The sequence below is a fragment of the Lithobates pipiens genome, unplaced genomic scaffold (assembly GCF_037356315.1).
Source record: "Lithobates pipiens isolate NorthernLeopardFrog02 unplaced genomic scaffold, aLitPip1_a1.2 Scaffold_30, whole genome shotgun sequence".
Lineage (NCBI taxonomy): Eukaryota > Metazoa > Chordata > Amphibia > Anura > Ranidae > Lithobates > Lithobates pipiens.
In genome coordinates this window covers 150774408-150795143 of record NW_027507791.1, presented here as the reverse complement: position 1 = coordinate 150795143, position 20736 = coordinate 150774408, and the positions used below count along the sequence as shown (strand labels likewise).

General features: G+C 43.1%; 1 protein-coding gene across 1 annotated transcript in view; it reads left to right on the top strand.

Annotated features, from left to right (window-relative positions):
• Positions 1–5492: 5492 nt before the first annotated feature.
• LOC143943296 (olfactory receptor 5V1-like) overlaps positions 5493–20736 on the top strand; it is a 37724-nt gene continuing 22480 nt past the window's right edge. Inside the window, exon 1 of the mRNA XM_077464946.1 lies at positions 5493–5624. The gene's annotated coding sequence lies outside the window, so the exon portion shown is untranslated. The remainder of the gene's footprint in view (positions 5625–20736) is intronic.

The window sequence follows — 20736 nt, the reverse complement described above, 5'->3', positions numbered from 1 at the left end:
ACGCCGAAAGTTGTAATGCAGTGTATAGGACGTCGTATTTTCCGTCCCGTCGTACGTGCCGTTCACGTCATCGCGCACGGTTTCAGCAAACTGTTCGTTCGTCGTGTGTGGGCAAGTCCGTCCATGCTAATTTTGAGCGGACTGTTTGCTGAAACTGTTTGACGGACAAAGTTGAGCGAACAGTCCCCGCGTGTGTACGCGGCCTTACAGTTACATTTACAAATAAAAGTTTAAAAAAAATGTCAAAAATAAAAAAAACACAAAATAATATAAAATAAAAAAAACAAAAATAGTTGTTGTTTTTTTGTTCTCTCTCTATTGTTCTGCTCTTTTTTACTGTATTCTATTCTGAAATGTTTTATTGTGTTTTATTGTTAACCATTTTTTGTTTTCAGGTACGCCATTCAGCTGCAGCACGGATTTGTTTATCTAGGCAGCAACATGGTTTGCTCCCACGATCCATAAAGCCATAACTCCAGTGCTGTTGGAGGTGATTTCACCACCACAGTTAAAAAAAAGAGCATATATGCCCGAAGCATATGGGCAGCAGGGGTGGAGGAGCGATTTGCTCCTAACTTTTATGGCAGATGCCCCCATGCTTGGGCATATATATATTTTAGGCTCAGGTTGCGTTAAAAAATGTTTTATTTTTATTTGCTTTGCAGTTATGGTAAGTCTTACTGTTATACTGTAATGTTTGGAAAAGAAGAAAAGTAACAGCGCTCTCTGCAGGGACAACTCAATCCATACACCAGGTCCACTCACAGATGCCAAGGCTCAATGCGTCCCAATACACTCCAATGCAACAGTAGTAAGAAGAGCCGGCAACACTGTAATCCTTGAAGTGTCCTTCATTGGTACATCAGAGTGACAGTAAAACAATAAAGCTGAGGCGTTTTGGCAAAAGCCTTAGTCGTAGCTACGACTAAGGCTTTTGCCAAAACGCGCCATATTTATTGTTTTACTGTCACTCTGATGTACCAATGAACGACACTTCAAGGATTACAGTGTTGCCGGCTCTTCTTACTACTGTTGCATTGGAGTGTATTGGGACGCATTGAGCCTTGGCATCTGTGAGTGGACCTGGTGTATGGATTGAGTTGATTAAGCAAAATCCTGATTTCCCCCTGGCCTCGCAGAATAATTTCTTGCAGAACGCAGATGCAGACCTGACGTCACTCCCTTTTTTGATGAAGGGTCCTTTCTACCTTACAACGCTCTCCCATCCCAACTACCAAGACAAACATTCTCCTGGTTAACATATAAGCAAATTAGGCACTTTCTAGCTAGCACCAAACCTCTCTCAATCTGGTACAGGGAACATACCCCGTTTGAAGCACTATGCACCAGGATGGAGCCTTAAATACACCTTCAGGCCGCGTACACACGCGGGGACTGTTTGCTCAACTTTGTTCGTCAAACAGTTTCAGCGGACAGTCCGCTCAAAATTAGCATGGACGGACTTGCCCACACACGACGAACGAACAGTCCGCTGAAACCGTGCGCGATGACGTGAACGGCACGTACGACGGGACTAGAAAACGACGTCCTATACACTGCAATGCAACCTTCGGCGTGTAAATTCTTTCTGAGCATGCGCGAGACTTAGTTTGACGAACACGCCTACACACGGGCGGACTGTCCGCTCAAACCAAGTTTCAGCGGACAGTTTTTCGGAATTTCCGAAAAACTTTGTTCGTCAGACTGTCCGCTGAAACTGTCCGCTGAAGCCCACACACGAGCGGACTGTCCGCCGAAACACTGTTCAGCGGACAAAGTTGAGCGAACAGTCCCCGCGTGTGTACGCGGCCAAACTCTGACTTATACACAATCATGTTCTCTTCTTGTAACCCTAAACTGACTAAAGCTAGCCAACAATGGGAGGGTGAACCTACTGACAGAGGATCACATCCACAATGGCTCAATTAATGTATCTGCTCAGGATAATGGGTTTAAAATCTATTTGAGATGGTACAGAACACCTGATAAATGACATAAATTCTACCTTAACGTCTCACATCTGTGTTGCCACTGTAATAAAGAAACTGGCTCACTTTTCCACATATGGTGGATATTTCCAGATATACAGTCTTTCTGGGCAGAGGTACATCATCTCATTTCTAGTATCATAATCTGAACACCAGAATACACCCCTGCTCAATACCTCCTACACCATACCTATTTACCTCAAATGCAGTACTGGAAGTCTCTACCCCTCCACTTAATCAACATGGCAAAAATGTGCATCCCCTTACACTGGAAGGAAAAAATCCCCCCAACCATTGCTGAATGGATTCAGGGAGTTAAGAAAATGGCAGAGATGGAGGACTTCATACACCAGACCAGAGAAACCCCATCTAAATTTTAAAAAATCTGGGATTGTTGGATGAACTTTGCGGATTCCGCAGATTCCTCCTGGGTACTCATTAATAACAACCCTAACAACTAAAAGATACCTTTTCTCGGGGAGAAGGAAGAACACTTTACCCTTTTATTTCAGCTCTTTATTTTTCTCAACGTCTCTCCACTCCTCTCTCCCCCCCCTCACATCCAAGATAATCATTACCCTTTTCCCCCCTTCCCCCCTATAGTACCCTGTCCCTTGGTCCCATCCCCCTCCTCCCCCTGTCCTCTTTCCCTTCCTGCATCCTAGTTCTAAACATGACCAGCTATAGTCGACCCATTGACAGTTTAATACTTACCTACTAGGCTAAACATACTGTTCTGTCATATTCCACCGCTAGATGTGGAACAGTTTAGAACTTTCCCAGTGCTCTGTTGCCCTTTGTAAATTACCTCTCAGGAAGCAATGGTTACATTTTCTTCTTTAGTTGATGTATGCTTTGTTACTGGCCTTCTTCTTTGGATATGCCACAAGCAACAAGCTGTCTTTATACCGGATCTTAATATTGCTTTTGGTTCTGTTATACCTTGCTGTCCTTTATGACTTAAGCAGCTGTGACCACTACTATTAATCCTGTTCAGTGGCGTTTTTTTTTTGCCGGTTCAGTCCCTGCATTATCACTGGCTGGAAATGTCCAACGTGCACAACTCACCACAAACCTCAGGTAATTACATTTGTCACACTTTGGTTATCTACACTTTTTTGCTACTACATTTACACTTTCACTGCACTAACACTTTCATTTAATCCTAATTGTATCATTAGCTTACACATATCAATTAAAAAACTTTTTCTCATTAACCACTACACATAGTTTCCATTTTTTATTATTAGAATTGGAAGTTCACGGTGGTATGTTTGCACATTCCCGAGTGATGGTGCAGTGTGGTGTTCCGGTGATTATATCGGCTGGTTTTCCCTGGTGCGGGGTTCACCTATTTGGGGGATGTTCTCTGCCTCAACCCCGGTTGAGACCAAATGTAATCCAGACCACCATTAAATTTCACCCTAGGAGCACTGATAATTTTTTGGTGTTTAGTGAGTATTATGGAAACTATATATTTCTTTATATTCACCCGCTACTTATGTAGAGGATCCCTTAAGCTAACATAATAATTATTATTTTTTTATCCAGTCTATATTGACATGCATCTGACTCCTGAAGATTGGTACAAAACCATGAACCTAATGAATGCTTTAATCTCCTCATATAATTATCAAATGTATTGTTCTGTTGATCCTTTATCTATATATAGCTGTATTAATTACATTAATTGCCTTCTGTATGATTTATTATTTCTATCGACTGTACCATTATGTCCAATGATCAATTATATTAAATATTGTATACGAATATTACTATGTAAATCTTGTGATTACAGTATTATTATATGTATTATTAATTTATTGATATAGTTGTGATGCTTTGGAATATGTTACAATATGACCTTAATATTTAGGCATTAGAAACAGCTGATTAATCATTGACTTGCCTCATTTAAAGTCCCATTCCAATTTCTACACATTTTTAATCCTGTTATATGTCTTTTGAAAACCAAACTTCTTGAAAAAAAAGGTAAAAATAATAGGAAAAAAGCTTTTAAGAAAATATATTTATATATAAAATGATGGATGATCATAAAATGATCGTTTACATGTTAAGCCCCATACACACTATCAGATTTTCTGCTGATTTTTGTCTTCAGATTTACCAAAATCATGTAGGCGAGGGCCTGCCTGATTGCATACAAATTTAAACTCCTAATTTTTGACCTCATATTATATGGTTTTGGTAAATCTGAAGACAAAAATCTGCAGAAAATCTGATAGTGTGTATGGGGCTTTACAAAGAATGTAACAGAATATATAAAAAGTAAATCAAGGCCGCAAAAATTCAAAATGAATGAAAAAGATAGTAGGACAAATCCCTAAAAATTCTTCCAATATATTAACAGTAAAAAGGTCAGGTCTGAGCATGCAAGCCCTTTACAAAATAACCTAGAGCAGTGATGGTGAACCTTGGCACCCCAGATGTTTTGGAACTACATTTCCCATGATGCTCCACTACACTGCAGAGTGCATGAGCATCATGGGAAATGTAGTTCCAAAACATCTGGGGTGCCAAGGTTCGCCATCACTGACCTAGAGTGAGAGAAATAACCTGTTAATATGACACTTTAAAAAAAAGTCTTCATTTTGCAAAGAATTGTGAGAAAAAATTACAACTTCAAAACTCACCATGCCTCTTACTAAATACATTGGAATGTCTACTTTCCAAAGAAGGGTCATTTGGGGAGTATTTGTACTTTCCTGGCTTGTTAGTGTCTCAAGAATTGAAATAGGCCGTCAGTACATCAGGTGTGATCAATTTTCAATGATTAGCACCATAGCTTGTAGACTCTCAAACTTTCACAGAGACTAAATAATATATACTTATTTGGGTTATTTTTTACCAAAGCAATGTAGCAGTTAAATTATGGCCAAAATTTATGAAGAAAAATTACTAATTCGCAAAATGTTATAACAGAAACATAGAAAAAAAAAATTTCCCCCAAATTTTCTGTCTTTTTTCATATATAACACAAGAAATAAAAAACCCAGTGGTGATTAAATACCACCAAAAGAAAGCTCTATTTGCATGAAAAAAAGACAATAAATTCATATTTGTACAGTGTTGCATGACTGAGTAATTGTCATTCAAAGTATGACAGCACTGAAAGCTGAAAATTGGTCTGGGCAGGGGGGGGGGGGGTTAAGTGCCCAATAGGCAAGTGGGTAAATACTAAATAATACACATACAGTATATATTAGATGTACATAATGAAATATGAATAAATATTGAGGAAAGATAATAATGCATTTAGTGTGAATCCTCCATGTATTATTTACAACTCAGTGACATCTAACAGACATTTAATTTTGCCATACTCAATTGCTAATTAGAAAAGGATGTTATTGTTTTGTGTTCTAAGATCTAATTATACCTTAGAGACAACTGTGGACTGGTAATACAATTGGGATTGTCTGGGCTTTTCTGGGACATATAAAAGGGCAGGACATTCTCAATGATCAACTCCCAGCACTGAGCACCTCTAGAAGACACTGGGATTCAAGACCATCATGCAAATACATAATTTAGTAATTATTATAAAAAACTTCTAAAAGAGCAGGTCATACATTCAAAGCATAATTTTCAGTTATATTAAGGATCCATAACATTGTAAGTACATTGTCTTGACTTTATTTTTACAGTTTTTCCAAATGTGTAAAAATACTAATTACAATTTAGCTTTTATGTTTGGATTACAGCTAGATTGTCTCTAGATATTTCTTGTAATGAGGGTCATACATAGGATAAATTATTGATGATATATTGCAAATATAAATGAATGGTTATGTGCACCTTTAACCATAGTTATAAGGCATGCACCTATTATTAGCCCATGAGAACAGGAGACATATCCTTTCCTACAGCACTATTGTTTTTTTCCCCATCCATTTTCCTTCTCTTGTCAGCTTCTTGAACCTCTGGGACCATCCTAAAATGTAATAAACAAAATTCTGATTTTCAAAGTCAGAATTCTGAGATAACTTGGGGCCATCCTCAGAATTTCTACTCTGGGACCATTCTAAAATGTAATAAATAAAATTCTGATTTTCAAAGTCAGAATTCTGAGATAACTTAGGGGCATCCTCAGAATTTCTACTTAAAAATTCAGAATGCTAACTCAGAATGTTGTTTTTTTAAATACATTTTAGGATTGCCCCGGGGCTCTTCTGTCATTTTAGGCTTATGAGGATGGATAAAGTTTAACACATTTTATGTCAATGAAAGAAGTATAATAAGTCCCAGATGAAATTTCGCAACACTGTCCTTTGGCATCAGGCTATATCAGTAAGAAAGCTAACAGTTGAAAAGTAATAAAAACAAGCAAATACACACAAAAATCAAAAACAGCAACACAAACTGCAGCATCAACATTCTGGAATAGATGTCTTAAGTGTTGAGAGCTCAAGGAAAATGGCCTTGCTCTCTGTAATAGCTGGGTGGCCTTTTTCTACACAGTTCAAAGTTAAAAATAAATTAAAATAAACTCATTGCTGCCTTTATTACTTTTAAGCTGGGCAAAGGGTTTGTAGGCATTATCATCAGGAACTATTAAATCTTTGAAAGATCACTTTTCACCCGCAGACCCATCGTCTTGACTATGCATGTAAGTTGAAATATTTAAAATGGCTTACTTGAAATTGGTTAACATCTGCCTTTATAGCAAAGAGCAAAAGGAATTATCTACAATTTCCCTACCGTTCTGATCAATGACCCACTAATGGGGAATATTGATTATATTTAAATGGAAAACATGACATTGTCATATATTTTTTCTGCAAGCGTTTGGATTGTGTGAAAATGTAACCCATACACAGTTGTCTCTTTTATGTAATTGAAAGCTTTTAGAAGAGGACATAAAATAGAAAAAGTAAGAAGGGAGAGCTCCTGATAATCACGTAGTTATGGGTAAAATATTGTTTTAGTTTCCAAGTTAATAAACCAGTAAAGGCAAAACATGGTCAGCAGCATTGATTCAATGGGACCAATAAAACAGCAGCATTGCTGAAGCTGACGGAACTGTGATCTCAATGGACTATGATGAAACCTAATATTGCACAATACTGTACGTTGTCTTCTAGCAATTTGTCAGTAGCACCCAATGGAGTTTACTGATTTAAAATTGGCTATAATTGTGTAGTATTATTGTCTTGTAATTAAATGTAATCCTTCAATAGCTTGTCATGGCATTTAATTAACTACAAAATGAAAGCCCGGATGACTCTAATCTGTAATAGCTTTCTGGATGGAAAGAACATTATTACAAGTCCTAGCTATAGATACATGAAGTAAAAGAGTAAAACACCATTGTTATATACAGTATTAATCCTCTGTTAGTCTGTTAGAAATAATTCCACTGTCACTAATAATCTGTATATAGGCTGATATGAAGAAATTAGCCGGCCCTGTAATCTTAAAGTCTATCTAAATCCAATCAATAAAATCTCATATGAAATTTAACATTTTAATATTATTTCAAAAGTTGTTTTTAACCACTTACAGACTGCCGCATGCCAATATACGTCCTAACTTTGAAGAGCAATATTGCTGTTATGGCAGCAGCTAGCTTCTTCTTCGGCGTGTGGTCAGCTTTCAGATAAAAGTGGTCTCTGTGGTAGATTCGCCGCAAGATCACTTTTATCGGCGGCAGGAGAGGGGCCCCCCTCCCACTGCGCTCCAGTGCCCTCCACCGCTTACCGGAGCCGCCGGCAGCGGCGATGGCGATTGGATCCTTTCACATGCTGGGTATGGAGACGAGTGAGGGGAAGATGGCCCCCACTCGTCTCCATATCATTGCAGGGTGGAAGTGATGTCAAAACGTCACTTCCACCCATAGCTCTTAAAGGGTCATTTTTTTTTTTTAAATTACAATTTTTTTTATTTTTTTTATTGCATTTTAGTGTAAATATGAGATATTTAAGAGGTCCTGTCATGCTTTTTTTTTTCCTATTACATGTAATAGGAATAAAAAGTGACACAATTTTTTTTTTTTTAAAGAACAGTGTAAAAAATAAAAATAAAAGGTAAAATGAATAAGAAAAAAAATGTTTTTAAATGCACCCCGTCCCACCGAGCTCGCGTGCAGAAGCGAACGCATACGTGATTAGCACCTGCATATGAAAATGGTGTTCAAACCACACATGTGAGTTGTCTCCGCGATCGGTAGAGCGACAGCAAAAATTCTAGCCCTAGACCTCCTCTGTAACTCAAAAGATGCAACCTGTAGAATTTTTTAAACGTCACCTATGGAGATTATTAAGGGTAAAGGTTTGTCGCCATTCCACGAGCGGGCGCAATTTTGAAGCGTGACATGTTAAGTACCAATTTACTCGGTGTAACATTATCTTTCACAATATAAAAAAATTGGGCTAACTTTACTGTTGTTTTATTTTTTAATTAAAAAAAGCTCTTGTAAGACCGCTACGCAAATACGGTGTGACAGAAAGTATTGCAATTACCACCATTTTATTCGCTAGAGTGTTAGGAAAAAAATGTATTCATCTTTGGGGGTTCTAAGTAATTTTCCAGAAAAAAAATGTTTTTAACTTGTAAATAACAAATCTCAAAAAGAGGCTCAGTCCTTTAACCTCTTAAAGACCAGACCTCTTTTTCAGACTCAGTGTTTACAAGTTAAAAACACTTTTTTTGCTAGAAAATTACTTAGAACCCCCAAACATTATACATTTTTTTTTTCTAACACACACTAGAGAATAAAATGGCAGTCATTGCAATACTTTTTGTTACACTGTATTTGCGCAGCGGTCTTACAAGTGCACTTTTTTTGGAAAAATTTCACTTTTTTGAATGAAAAACTAAGAAAACAGTAAAGCTAGGCCATTTTTTTTATACTGTGAAAGATAATGTTACGCCCAGTAAATTGATACCCAACATGTCACGCTTCAAAATTGCGCCCGCTTGTGGAATGGCGTCAAACTTTTACCCTTAAAAATCTCCATAAGCAACGTTTAAGAAATTCTACAGGTTGCATTTTTTGAGTTACAGAGGAGTTCTAGAGCTAGAATTATTGCTCTAGCTCCAACGATCGTGGCGATACTTCACATGTGTAGTTTGACCATCGTTTTCATATGCAAGCTCTACTCACGTATGAGTTCGCTTCTGCGTGCCAGCTCATCGGGATGGGGCGCTTTTACATTTTTTTATTTTTTTTTCTTATTCATTTTACCTATTTTTTTACACAGTTTTTAAAAAAAAACAAAAATTTGGGTCACTTTTATTCCTATTACAAGGAATGTAAACATCCCTTGTAATAGAAAAAAAGCATGACAGGTCCTCTTAAATATGAGATCTGGGTTCAAAAAGCCCTCAGATCTCATATTTGGACTTAAATGCAATAAAAAAAAATTGTCGTTTGAAAAATATGACAACAAAAAAATGTGCCTTTAAGAGGTAAGGGCGGAAGTGACGTTTTGACGTCGCTTCTGCCCTGCTATGGTATGGAGATGGGTGGGGACCATCTTAAAGTTGAGGGCCACCCTGAAAACATAAAATACATTAAAAATTAGAAAAAAATCATTAAAAAAAATGAAAACTTTTTTTTTTTTTTTACTTACCAGAAATGCCTTTTGCTAGGCACATCATCCTAATCTGCCTCTACCTCCTCCGCGGAGATCTTCTTTCTTCTCTCCTCCGTGCGGCGTCTTCTGGGTAATGGATCGCGCTGTGTTCTGGGAACTGTGTGTCCTAGAACACAGCGCGTCCCATTCACAAAGCGCTGCACGACTCGTGCATGCGCAGTAGGAAACGGCAGTGAAGTCGCAATGCTCCACTGCCTGTTTCCCTTACCCAAAATGGCGGCGCCGGGACCCAAGACTGAGGGACGGGTCAGCCTCGGGCGGCCGACATCGTGGGCGCCCTGGACAGGTAAGTGTGCTTATTAAAAGTCAGCAGCTACAGTGTTTGCAGCTGCTGACTTTTACATTTTTTTTTTCAAAATCGGCCCTCCTCTTTAACCTCACTCGTCTCCATGCCCAGCCACGGAAAGGACCCCATTGCCTCTGCCGCTGCCGACAGGTCTCCGGTAAGCAGCAGAGGGCGCAGGAGAGCAGTGGAGGGTGAGAGACACAAATTCCGCCGGCAATAATGGTGGTCTTGCGGCGAATCCGCCACAGAGACCACCATTATCATAAACAGAACCACCGGCTCTAAAGATGGATAGCTTGGTTGTGGCAGCAGCTGCTGCTGTTACCGAGATATCCATCTTCAAACTGCCTACGTATATGTACATGAGCCGTCGTGGTTAATCTTCTTAAATCCGCAGTTTTCATTTAGATACCTGGTGATCTTATCATGAAGGTATCTGTGCAAGTGATTTCTGATATAGGGTGACACTGACTTATGTTCCTACATTGTCACCATGTCAAATAGTCCCCTATGGACACTACAAGTAGTTGAACTGATACACAGTTCTGGTACAGAGAAATGATGCGCAGCTAATGCAGGAGCGAGCATTTATAGTTATATAATTGCACAGATAGGTTGAAAAAAGTCCATTCAGTTCAATCAATAGAAAAAATATATATAATAGAATTATATACCCACAATTGCTCTGTTGCAAAAATGTGTTTCTGGTGCACTTTGCACCTGTGAAAACAGGACATGTGACAATAAAAAAACACACCAAAAACGCATCTGTGAGTAGATTTTTGCCTTGTTTTTTTATGCGTTTTCTATTAATTTCTATTGTAGCCGCCTTTATTTTACCACAGCAAACATGCACCAAACATGCAGCAAGCCAGACTTTTAAACAGGCAACTTGCAACTGACTGGTGTGAAGAGTCTGTGAGGGGGTTAGCTCGGTAGCGGGTGTGTGTGACCCCCTGGATGGGTTCACAACACAAAGTCAGGCACAGCAGACAGCGGTGTAGGTGCAAAAAACAAAAGATCCGGTTTATTTAGGCTACATGCAGTGATACATATAACAGCCAAACAAAATAAAACAAGAAAATAAATCCTGGTCAGCTTGACCTCTAACTACACACGTAGACTCCCTGTCTAACAACTGGGTGCAGCCTTGTGCTGCCCCAGTCCCTGTCTCTATTGTAGGGGTTTGCCACACAGGCGTTAACTCACCGCACAGAACAGATCTCAGACTCCCCAGTCTATACACACAAAACTGGTTCCAGGATGGAGCATCTCCCTATGCATGCTGGGGTTTTTTGTAGAGGTCTTAATGAGCCCACTTACTACAGCTGGGCTCATTAACTCTTCCCCTCTAATTGTAAAAGTCTGCATAAAGCCTGAATCTAGGACACACATATTTCCCATCCTGAATACAACCAGGTGATTTTACCTGCGTGCTGCCACATACCCCCCCCTCTTGTTTCAACCTTGGGGTTGTAACACAAGCAGCCAGACACGCATGTATCCGAGACAAAGCATCCACATTCCCCATTTTAACACCAGGGCGATGCTTAACTGTAAAGTTAAATTCCTGTAGGGCCAGGAACCACCTATTTACCCTTCTATTGGTCTCCTTGTTTTGAGCCATCCACTTTAAAGGAGCGTGATCAGTCACCAGGTCGAAGAGAATCTAGAGCCCACTTCACTGCTAAACATTCCTTCTCAATCGTGGAGTAATTTACCTCATGGGACTTCAACTTCCTGCTGAGGTAAATGACTGGGTGCTCTTCCCCGTTCCAGACCTGGGATAACACTGCTCCTAACCCAACGTCTGATGCATCAGTTTGTACCACGAAGTCCTTAGAGAAGTCTGGTGAGTACAACACTGGCTGGCTACATAAGGCTGTTTTTAAGGACTGAAATGCTTCTTCAGCCTCTGGGGACCATTTAACCATAACAGACTCTTTCCCTTTTGTCAGGTTGGTGAGGGGCACAGCCTGAGAAGCAAAATGGGGAATGAATCGTCGATAATAGCCAGCGATTCCCAGAAAGGCTCGTACCTGTTTCTTGCTGTTGGGACGTGGCCAACTCTGTATGGCCTCGACTTTATTGACTTGGGGTTTTATCACCCCCCTCCCAATAGTGTACCCAAGATATTTGGCCTCCTCCTGTCCAATGGTACACTTCTTTGGATTGGCCGTAAACCCAGCTTCCCGGATAGAGTCTAGGACTGCTTGTACTTTTGGCAAATGTGAGACCCAGTCTCTGCTATGGATAATCACATCATCCAGGTAAGCTGCAGCATATTTCTGATGGGGCCTCAGAATCTTATCCATTTTCCGCTGGAATGTTGCCGGTGCATTCTGTAACCCAAACAGCATTCTCTTATATTGGAATGCCCCATCTGGGGTTACAAACGCAGTCTTCTCCTTGGCCGACTCGGCCAGGGGAATTTGCCAATACCCTTTGGTGAGATCAAGAGTTGTCATATATCGGGCTGTTCCCAGCCGGTCAATCAACTCATCTATACGCGGCATGGGGTAGGTGTCAAATTTTGTAACTTTATTTAATTGTCGAAAATCGTTACAAAACCGCCAGCTCCCATCAGGTTTGGGCACTAGTACGATAGGACTGGACCAGTCACTCTGGGACTCCTCTATCACACCCAATTCCAGCATCCTTTGAACCTCCCCACGTATTGCCTCCCGTCGGGCCTCTGGTATTCTATAAGGTTTTAGTTTTACCCTTTCTCCTGGCGGGGTGATAATGTCATGCTCTACGCCAGATGTTTGTCCCGGAAGCTCAGAGAAAATCTCTTTGTTACGAAGTACAAACTCTTTAACCTCCTGTTGTTGGGGTTTCGATAAGGTGTCTGCTATTCCAACCTCAGGAACTAAGCAATCAGGCTGTGCTTGTGACAAAGTCTCCGCGACTAGGGATTCCCTATCCCTCCAGGCTTTCAGCATTTTGACGTGATAGATCTGCTCTGGCTTTCGCCTTCCTGGCTGTCTAACCCTGTAGTTCACCTCACTAATTTTTTCAATTACTTCGTATGGACCTTGCCATTTGGCCAGAAATTTGCTTTCAACCGTAGGGACTAGCACCAAGACCCTATCCCCCGGGGAAAAAGTACGGGTCTTGGCCCCACGGTTGTACACTCTCTGCTGTGCTAACTGCGCTTGGGTTAAATGTTCCTTTACAATTGGCATTACCTGTGCAATTCTATCTTGCATCAGGGCGACATGCTCAATCACACTCCTGTGAGGAGAACTCTCATTTTCCCAAGTTTCCTTGGCGATATCCAGCAGCCCTCTTGGGTGTCTCCCATAGAGCAACTCGAAGGGTGAGAAACCCGTAGAGGATTGGGGTACCTCCCTAATGGCAAACATCAGATAGGGTATTAGACAATCCCAATTCTTTCCATCTCTATCCACCACCTTCTTTAACATTTGTTTTAGGGTTTTGTTGAATCTTTCAACCAACCCATCTGTTTGGGGGTGATACACAGATGTACGCAATTGCTTCACTTTGTACAACTTGCATAATTCTTTCATAACCCGGGACATAAAGGGTGTACCTTGGTCCGTAAGCAGTTCCTTACAAATACCCACGCGGCTAAAAACAAGAGATAGCTCTTTGGCTATGGTTTTGGCCGAGGTATTTCGGAGAGGAATTGCTTCCGGATAACGGGTGGCATAGTCCAATATAACCAAAATGTACTGATGCCCCCTAGCAGACTTCATTATCGGACCTACCAAATCCATTGCGATCCTCTCAAAGGGGACCTCAATGATAGGAAGAGGTACCAGTGGGTTACGGAAATGTGGCATAGGTGCCGACTTCTGACACACAGGGCAGGAGGAACAATAATTTTCTATTTCCTTCATGACCCCAGGCCAATAGAATCTCTGCAATACCCTCTCTCTGGTTTTCTCTGTCCCCAGATGACCTCCCAGAATGTGCCCATGGGCCAATTCTAACACCAACTTCCTGTAAGGTTTGGGCACTACAAGTTGCTCAATGGTTTCTTCTGCCCTTTGAGCCACTCGATACAGCAGGTCCCTTTCCATAGTGAAGTAAGGATAAGTGCAAGTCTTATCTGGGTTCACTAACTCGCCATCTATTTTCACCACATTTTCCCGTGCCTTTATTAGGGTGGGGTCTTTTAACTGTTCTGTGGCAAAATTTTCCCTGTGAACCTCAAGATCCGAAAACTCCACAGACGGCATGTTTTCATCTGAGGATGTTGGCTCCTCCCCAGTTTCTCGAGTTTCCCCCGCCAATACCGACAAGGGAAATTCAGGAGAGTCCTCACCACCCCTAGAGGAATTCTGGTCATCTTCCTGGTTTATAGGGGCACCAGTGGGGGGCTCAGGACAATCCCAGAGTTCCCAGAATTTTGGAAAATCCCTTCCCACAATAGCATCATGTGGTAAGTGAGACACTAACCCCACCTGATGAGAAAGGTTACCTTTGGGGGTCTCAAAAAACACTGAAGTTACAGGATACTCTCGGGTGTCCCCATGCACACAAATAACAGCCACCCTGTTCTTCCCAGAGACCTCTGTAGTAACTAATTCAGCTTTTATCAACGTTACCAGGCTACCTGAATCCAGCAACACATCAACATTTCTACCATTAATACACATTTTACATAAATGTTTCTCAGGTCCCCCCGAATGGCAGTGCATGCAACTGTCGCAAACAGCGACTGACGTCTCTCCCTTATAAAGTCACATGGCATAGGCTCATCCACAACTGGGCAATTGGCTGCAATATGTCCCTCTTGCCGGCAGCGGTAGCAAATAATCTTTTTCGCTGCGTCTTGCAGCATGGGCTTCCTGGGTTGCTCCCGCCAGACCTTAGGTAGAACTCCCATCCCCTCACTCTCTCCACCCTCACCCCTTGGAGTCATCTTACCCGCCACTGGGGATGATCTGGTCTTAGGATGGAAAGTCCGTGAGTCCCTGGAAGAGGTGGTCAAGTTCTCTGTAGCCAAGTACCTCTCAACCAGATCCACAAGTTTATCTGCATTTTCTGGGTCTCCATGGCTTACCCATTTTTGGATGGCAGTAGGAAGAGCTCTCAGGAAACGATCCATAACCACACGTTCCACAATGTTTGGTGCGGTCAAAATCTCTTGCTGCAGCCACTTCCTGCTCAGGTGAATGAGATCATACATTTGAGATCTGGGGGGTTTTCCAACCTGAAAAGTCCAATTATGCACACGCTGAGCCCGGACGGCCAGGGTGACACCCAGCCGTGCCAATATTTCTGTTTTTAGTACCACATAGTCTTTTGCTTGGTCAGGCTCTAGGTCATAATAAGCTTTCTGCGATTCCCCAGTTAACAGAGGGGCCACCAGTCCAGCCCATTGCTCCTTAGGCCACTTTTCCCTTTCAGCAGTCCTTTCAAATGTGGTCAAAAACACCTCCGGATCATCCTCTCCAGTCATTTTTGTCAATAAACGGCTCACACCAAAGGATGCGGTATTATTGTAACCACTTGCTTCATTGGTCTGCGGACGTTGCTGTATCAATGTCTCTATTTGCTGTTGAAAGCTCTGCTCTTGCTTCTGCAACAGGTCTATGAAGCGGGCTTCAGATCGCTGCTGGGCTTGTTGCTGAGCTTCCAAACTCTGCTGCAAAGTTGCATTTATCTGCTGCTGATTTGCATTTGTCTGCTGCTGGGCTTGTTGCTGAGCTTCCATACTCTGCTGATGAGCTTTCTGCTGGGCTGCAAGGCTCTTTTGTAAAGCCGCATTTGTTTGCTGCTGATTTGCATTTGCTTGCTGCTGATTTGCATTTGCTAGAGCCAGCTGTCTCAGTATCTCCTCCATGCTGGCCTTTTAAAAAAAAATTGAAAAAAAAAACTGCCAAAATTCTCCACCAACTGTGAGGGGGTTAGCTCGGTAGCGGGTGTGTGTGACCCCCTGGATGGGTTCACAACACAAAGTCAGGCACAGCAGACAGCGGTGTAGGTGCAAAAAACAAAAGATCCGGTTTATTTAGGCTACATGCAGTGATACATATAACAGCCAAACAAAATAAAACAAGAAAATAAATCCTGGTCAGCTTGACCTCTAACTACACACGTAGACTCCCTGTCTAACAACTGGGTGCAGCCTTGTGCTGCCCCAGTCCCTGTCTCTATTGTAGGGGTTTGCCACACAGGCGTTAACTCACCGCACAGAACAGATCTCAGACTCCCCAGTCTATACACACAAAACTGGTTCCAGGATGGAGCATCTCCCTATGCATGCTGGGGTTTTTTGTAGAGGTCTTAATGAGCCCACTTACTACAGCTGGGCTCATTAACTCTTCCCCTCTAATTGTAAAAGTCTGCATAAAGCCTGAATCTAGGACACACATATTTCCCATCCTGAATACAACCAGGTGATTTTACCTGCGTGCTGCCACAAGTCCCATAGAATTGAATGGTCATACATGTTTCTTTTTTTCTTCCGCTGGTAAGGCTAAAACAGAAAAAAAACTGATCAGTGTGAAAGCAGCCTAATGCATGATTCAATTTGGTCCAGCAGGGGTAACATATATTTCTTTCTGATCCCCCATTAGTCAATCAGAGTTCTCTGGATCAACAATCTCTAGTGTTATTACCTATACTTATTAACATCTTTTTATTTCTTGTGAACTTTTTAAAACAATCTACTGAACTGAGTCGATTCCATACTTTCACAGCTCTTACTGTGAAGAAGCCTTTCTGTATGTGGAGGTTAAATCTTATGTAGCACTGACCCCCAAAGGAGCTGCTGGTTTGATTGGGTTGACTTCTTCTCCGTCTAGGGGTTCCCGTGGTAGATAGCCCAAAGAAATGTGGAAACTGACACTGAATCTTCTTTTGGGTTATTTATTTGAACAAGAAACAGAGTCTTTAGACAATGGTAGAGGGTTAGGATTAAGTTCAGGTACTTTAGACTGCAAAAATGGAAATCCTCACATAGGAAAAATCCAGAGAGTAGCAAAAGTTTCACAGCTGGATTTTACAACCCCCGGATAGACCTCACTAGGCCTATCAGCCGGTAGGGTGCCAATCAAAGTCTCTGCCACAGACTTGAGTGTAGGATATTTGAGACTTTAGCGATACTGAGGGACATATGCGTGTAGATCCATGTAGTGTCCTTCAACAAAGCCTCCAGGCTCCTTCAGAGAAGCCATTCTTGCACACGCCCTTCTCCTGAAGAGTCCTCCCCTGGGGTTTCTCCAGTTGCTGGTCCTCTCCCTTGTATGAGATGGCACCGGACCACCTTTGGATCAATAGGCCGCTGAAATCCATCCAGGCTTGTCCCTGCAGTTGCGTTGCCTCGGGCTAGCCAGCCCCGAGCCTCGAATTGCATGGTTCTGCACCCCAGGCCAGGAGGGCCATGGGGGCTGGTCAGGAGGACCAGAACCAAACAGACAGAAAATATTCTCTGGACAGGCCAGAACAGAACCCCGAAGCACTTGATGTCAGCACCCTAAAGACCACCTCCCAGAATGCACAGCAGGAGAACACTCCCACTGTGCTGCTTCCGAAAAGGACAGTGGCATTCAATACACCCAGCTAGACTGCGTTCTCAACCTTGCCCCCGGTGACAGCAACACTTGCAGTCAAGGAGAATCCAGTGCTAGACTGATACTGAAACCAGAAATTTTGAAAATTTGCCCCAAAACCCAACTGTGGTTTCAGGAAAAGTTAACTTTGAAAAAACCATAGCGCCTGCTCGTCAGGAGCCAGCGTTACACTTATGTAGCGCACTACTCCCTTGGGAGCTGCTGGGTTGTTCATATAGTACTGCTAACATACCTTCGTTCTTCCACACTGCATGATTCACAACAGACACAGTCAATAAAGGTTGCACAAATGATTTTTATTCTTCTTGTTGCAGTCCAGGTGTAATGGTAATAGTGGGAAATATGAGCTGCCTCCTCCTTCTGGTTCCCTTTTTGAGTAGCTAAGTCCCTTTCCCTTAATGAACTGACCGATGCCCCTCTGAAAAGCACCTTGGCAAATGGATGCTGGAAGTCCCAGGCCTCACCTGCCTATCTTGCCTCCTGTGTTCCTCCCCAGGCCAGTTCAGGAAAGTCCGGATAACATCCCGGTCTACTCTGTCCACTTTGCAGCTACTTCCGGCTTCTTGTCGATAGAACAATCCAGCCAGGATGCTTGGTTCACTTCCCCAGGGTTTCTTGGATGACTTGGTGCGCTTGAACCATCCAGCACAGAGGTCTCTGAACCTTTAGGTTTTGGTTCCTGCTCTCCAGCGCTGGGGCCTCTGAAACCCAAGGCCTTCAAGCCTGCTCCTTAGAGTCACATTGTGGCTGCTTCTCTGGACTCAGTTTCTTCCTATCCTCCCCAGGAAGCATGTGACCTCAGTTTATATATCAGTCCCGCCCCTGCCCATACAAATTAATGATTGAGCCAGGGCCATATACACTACCTGCACTCCAGTCCCTGACCGCCTCCTTTCCAGTACATTTCTTAGGGAAAGCAAGGGAGGTTTTTTCCAGGGCAGAGTACAGGTGGTCACACCCCCCTCTATTCTACTACTCCTCCCCAAAACAAATTAACAACCAGGCCTAAACAAAAAAAAGGGTAAGGCACTGGTAATTTTACCTAACTCTTTCCTATTAGCATCCACCTAAAGGTGGTGGGCACTACACTTAGTTCCTCCAGATTTGAAGAGAACCCCCTTGCCCCCTTGCCCTTTGTAATGACTTTAAACCAAATAGACAGGAAGTAGCTTATAGAAGTTGCAGATCAGGAGCACTGGAATACTAAACAAATGAAAAATGTGAAAGCAGCATTTTATGAAAAAAAGGTAATTATTTATGCATCACAGTTTAGCAAACGAAATGTCATCTAGTTAAAGTTCAGACCCTTGCTTTAATACGAATGCTGACTTTTCCTTTAACCAAGCTGTAGACAAGCCAAGTTTCTGCATTACTTAAAACTTGTTGAAAGCTTGTTGAGGCCTGGTTTAAAGTAACAGCCAGCGTTATTATAATAGTAATTACCATATTAACCACTTGCCGACCGCCGCACGACGATATACGTCGGCAGAATGGCACGGGCAGGCATATGGGCGTATATATAAGTCCCTGCCTTCCCGCGGGTGGGGGGCCCGATCGGGCCCCCCCCGGTGCCTGCGGCGGTCGGCATTCGTTCGGGAGCGATCCGGGATGAGGGGGCGGCCATTCATTCATGGCCACCCCCTCGCGATCGCTCCCGACGAATAGAAATGCTCTGTGACATCACTTCCTCTCCTCACAGGAGAGGAAGTGATGTAATCTCTCCTCCGTGTCGGTATTTTTCGTTCCGGCACCGAGGAGAGAGGATCGGTGAGTTGCACCAACACACCACACGTACAGTAGAACATGCCAGGCACACTCACACCCCCCCTTTACCCCCCGATCACCCCCCCAATTACCCCTGCCCCCCCCGTCACAGTGACACCAATTGCATTTTATTTTTTTTGCATTGGTGTCATTTGTGACTGTAATAACTGTTAGGGCAGTTAGGGTTAGCCCCCTTTAGTTCTAATGTGCCCCTCTAACCCCCCCAATAAAGGTTTAACCCCGTGATCACCCCCCGTCGCCAGTGTCACTAAGGCTGGGTTCACATTGCAGCGGTTTATGAGAACGAATGTGATTCGCACCGCACTGCAGTGCAAATCACATCCGATCTCTGTGCGATTCGAGTTCAGCCATACAGATAGTATGGCTGAATTCGCGCCGCACCCGCCGCAAATTCGCACGGGACCCTTTTTTTGGTCCGCAGCAGAATCGGATCGCATGGGTGTTCACACCATGCGATCCGAGTTTGCAGATCGCACTGCGATATGCGAACTGATCTGGGGGTGTCATTAACATTTCACTGACACTCCCAGCAGTTCGCATAGGACAGTGTGAACTGCCGCCGGGAGGCATGCGATGCGGGAACCCGCCGCGGATTCGTGGCGTTCCCGCATCGCTCCAGTGTGAACCCAGCCTAATAAGCGATCATTTTTCTGATCGCTGTATTAGTGTCACAGGTGACGCTAGTTAGGCAGGTAGGTATTTAGGTTCGCCGCAACTTTTTATAGCGCCAGGGACCCCCATATACTACCGCATAAAGCCCCCTGATTGCCCCCTAGTTAACCCTTTCACCAGTGATCACCATATAACTGTTACAGGTGACGCTGGTGGGTTAGTTATTTTTTTATAGTTTCAGGGCACCCGCCATTTATTACCTAATAAAGGTTTAACCCCCTGATCACCCGGCGGGTGTCATTTGTGACTGTAATAACTGTTAGGGCAGTTAGGGTTAGCCCCCTTTAGTTCTAAGGTACCCCCCTAACCCCCCCAATAAAGGTTTAACCCCGTGATCACCCCCCGTCGCCAGTGTCACTAAGGCTGGGTTCACATTGCAGCGGTTTGAGAACGGATGTGATTCGCACCGCACTGCAGTGCAAATCACATCCGATCTCTGTGCGATTCGAGTTCAGCCATACAGATAGTATGGCTGAATTTGCGTCGCACCCGCCGCAAACTCGCACGGGACCCTTTTTTTGGTCCGCAGCAGAATCGGATCGCATGGGTGTTCACACCATGCGATCCGAGTTTGCAGATCGCACTGCGATATGCGAACTGATCTGGGGGTGTCATTAACATTTCACTGACACTCCCAGCAGTTCGCATAGGGCAGTGTGAACTGCCGCCGGGAGGCATGCGATGCGGGAACCCGCCGCGGATTTGTGGCGTTCCTGCATCGCTCCAGTGTGAACCCAACCTAATAAGCGATCGTTTTTCTGATCGCTGTATTAGTGTCACAGGTGAGGCTAGTTAGGCAGGTAGGTATTTAGGTTCGCCGCAGCTTTTTATAGCGC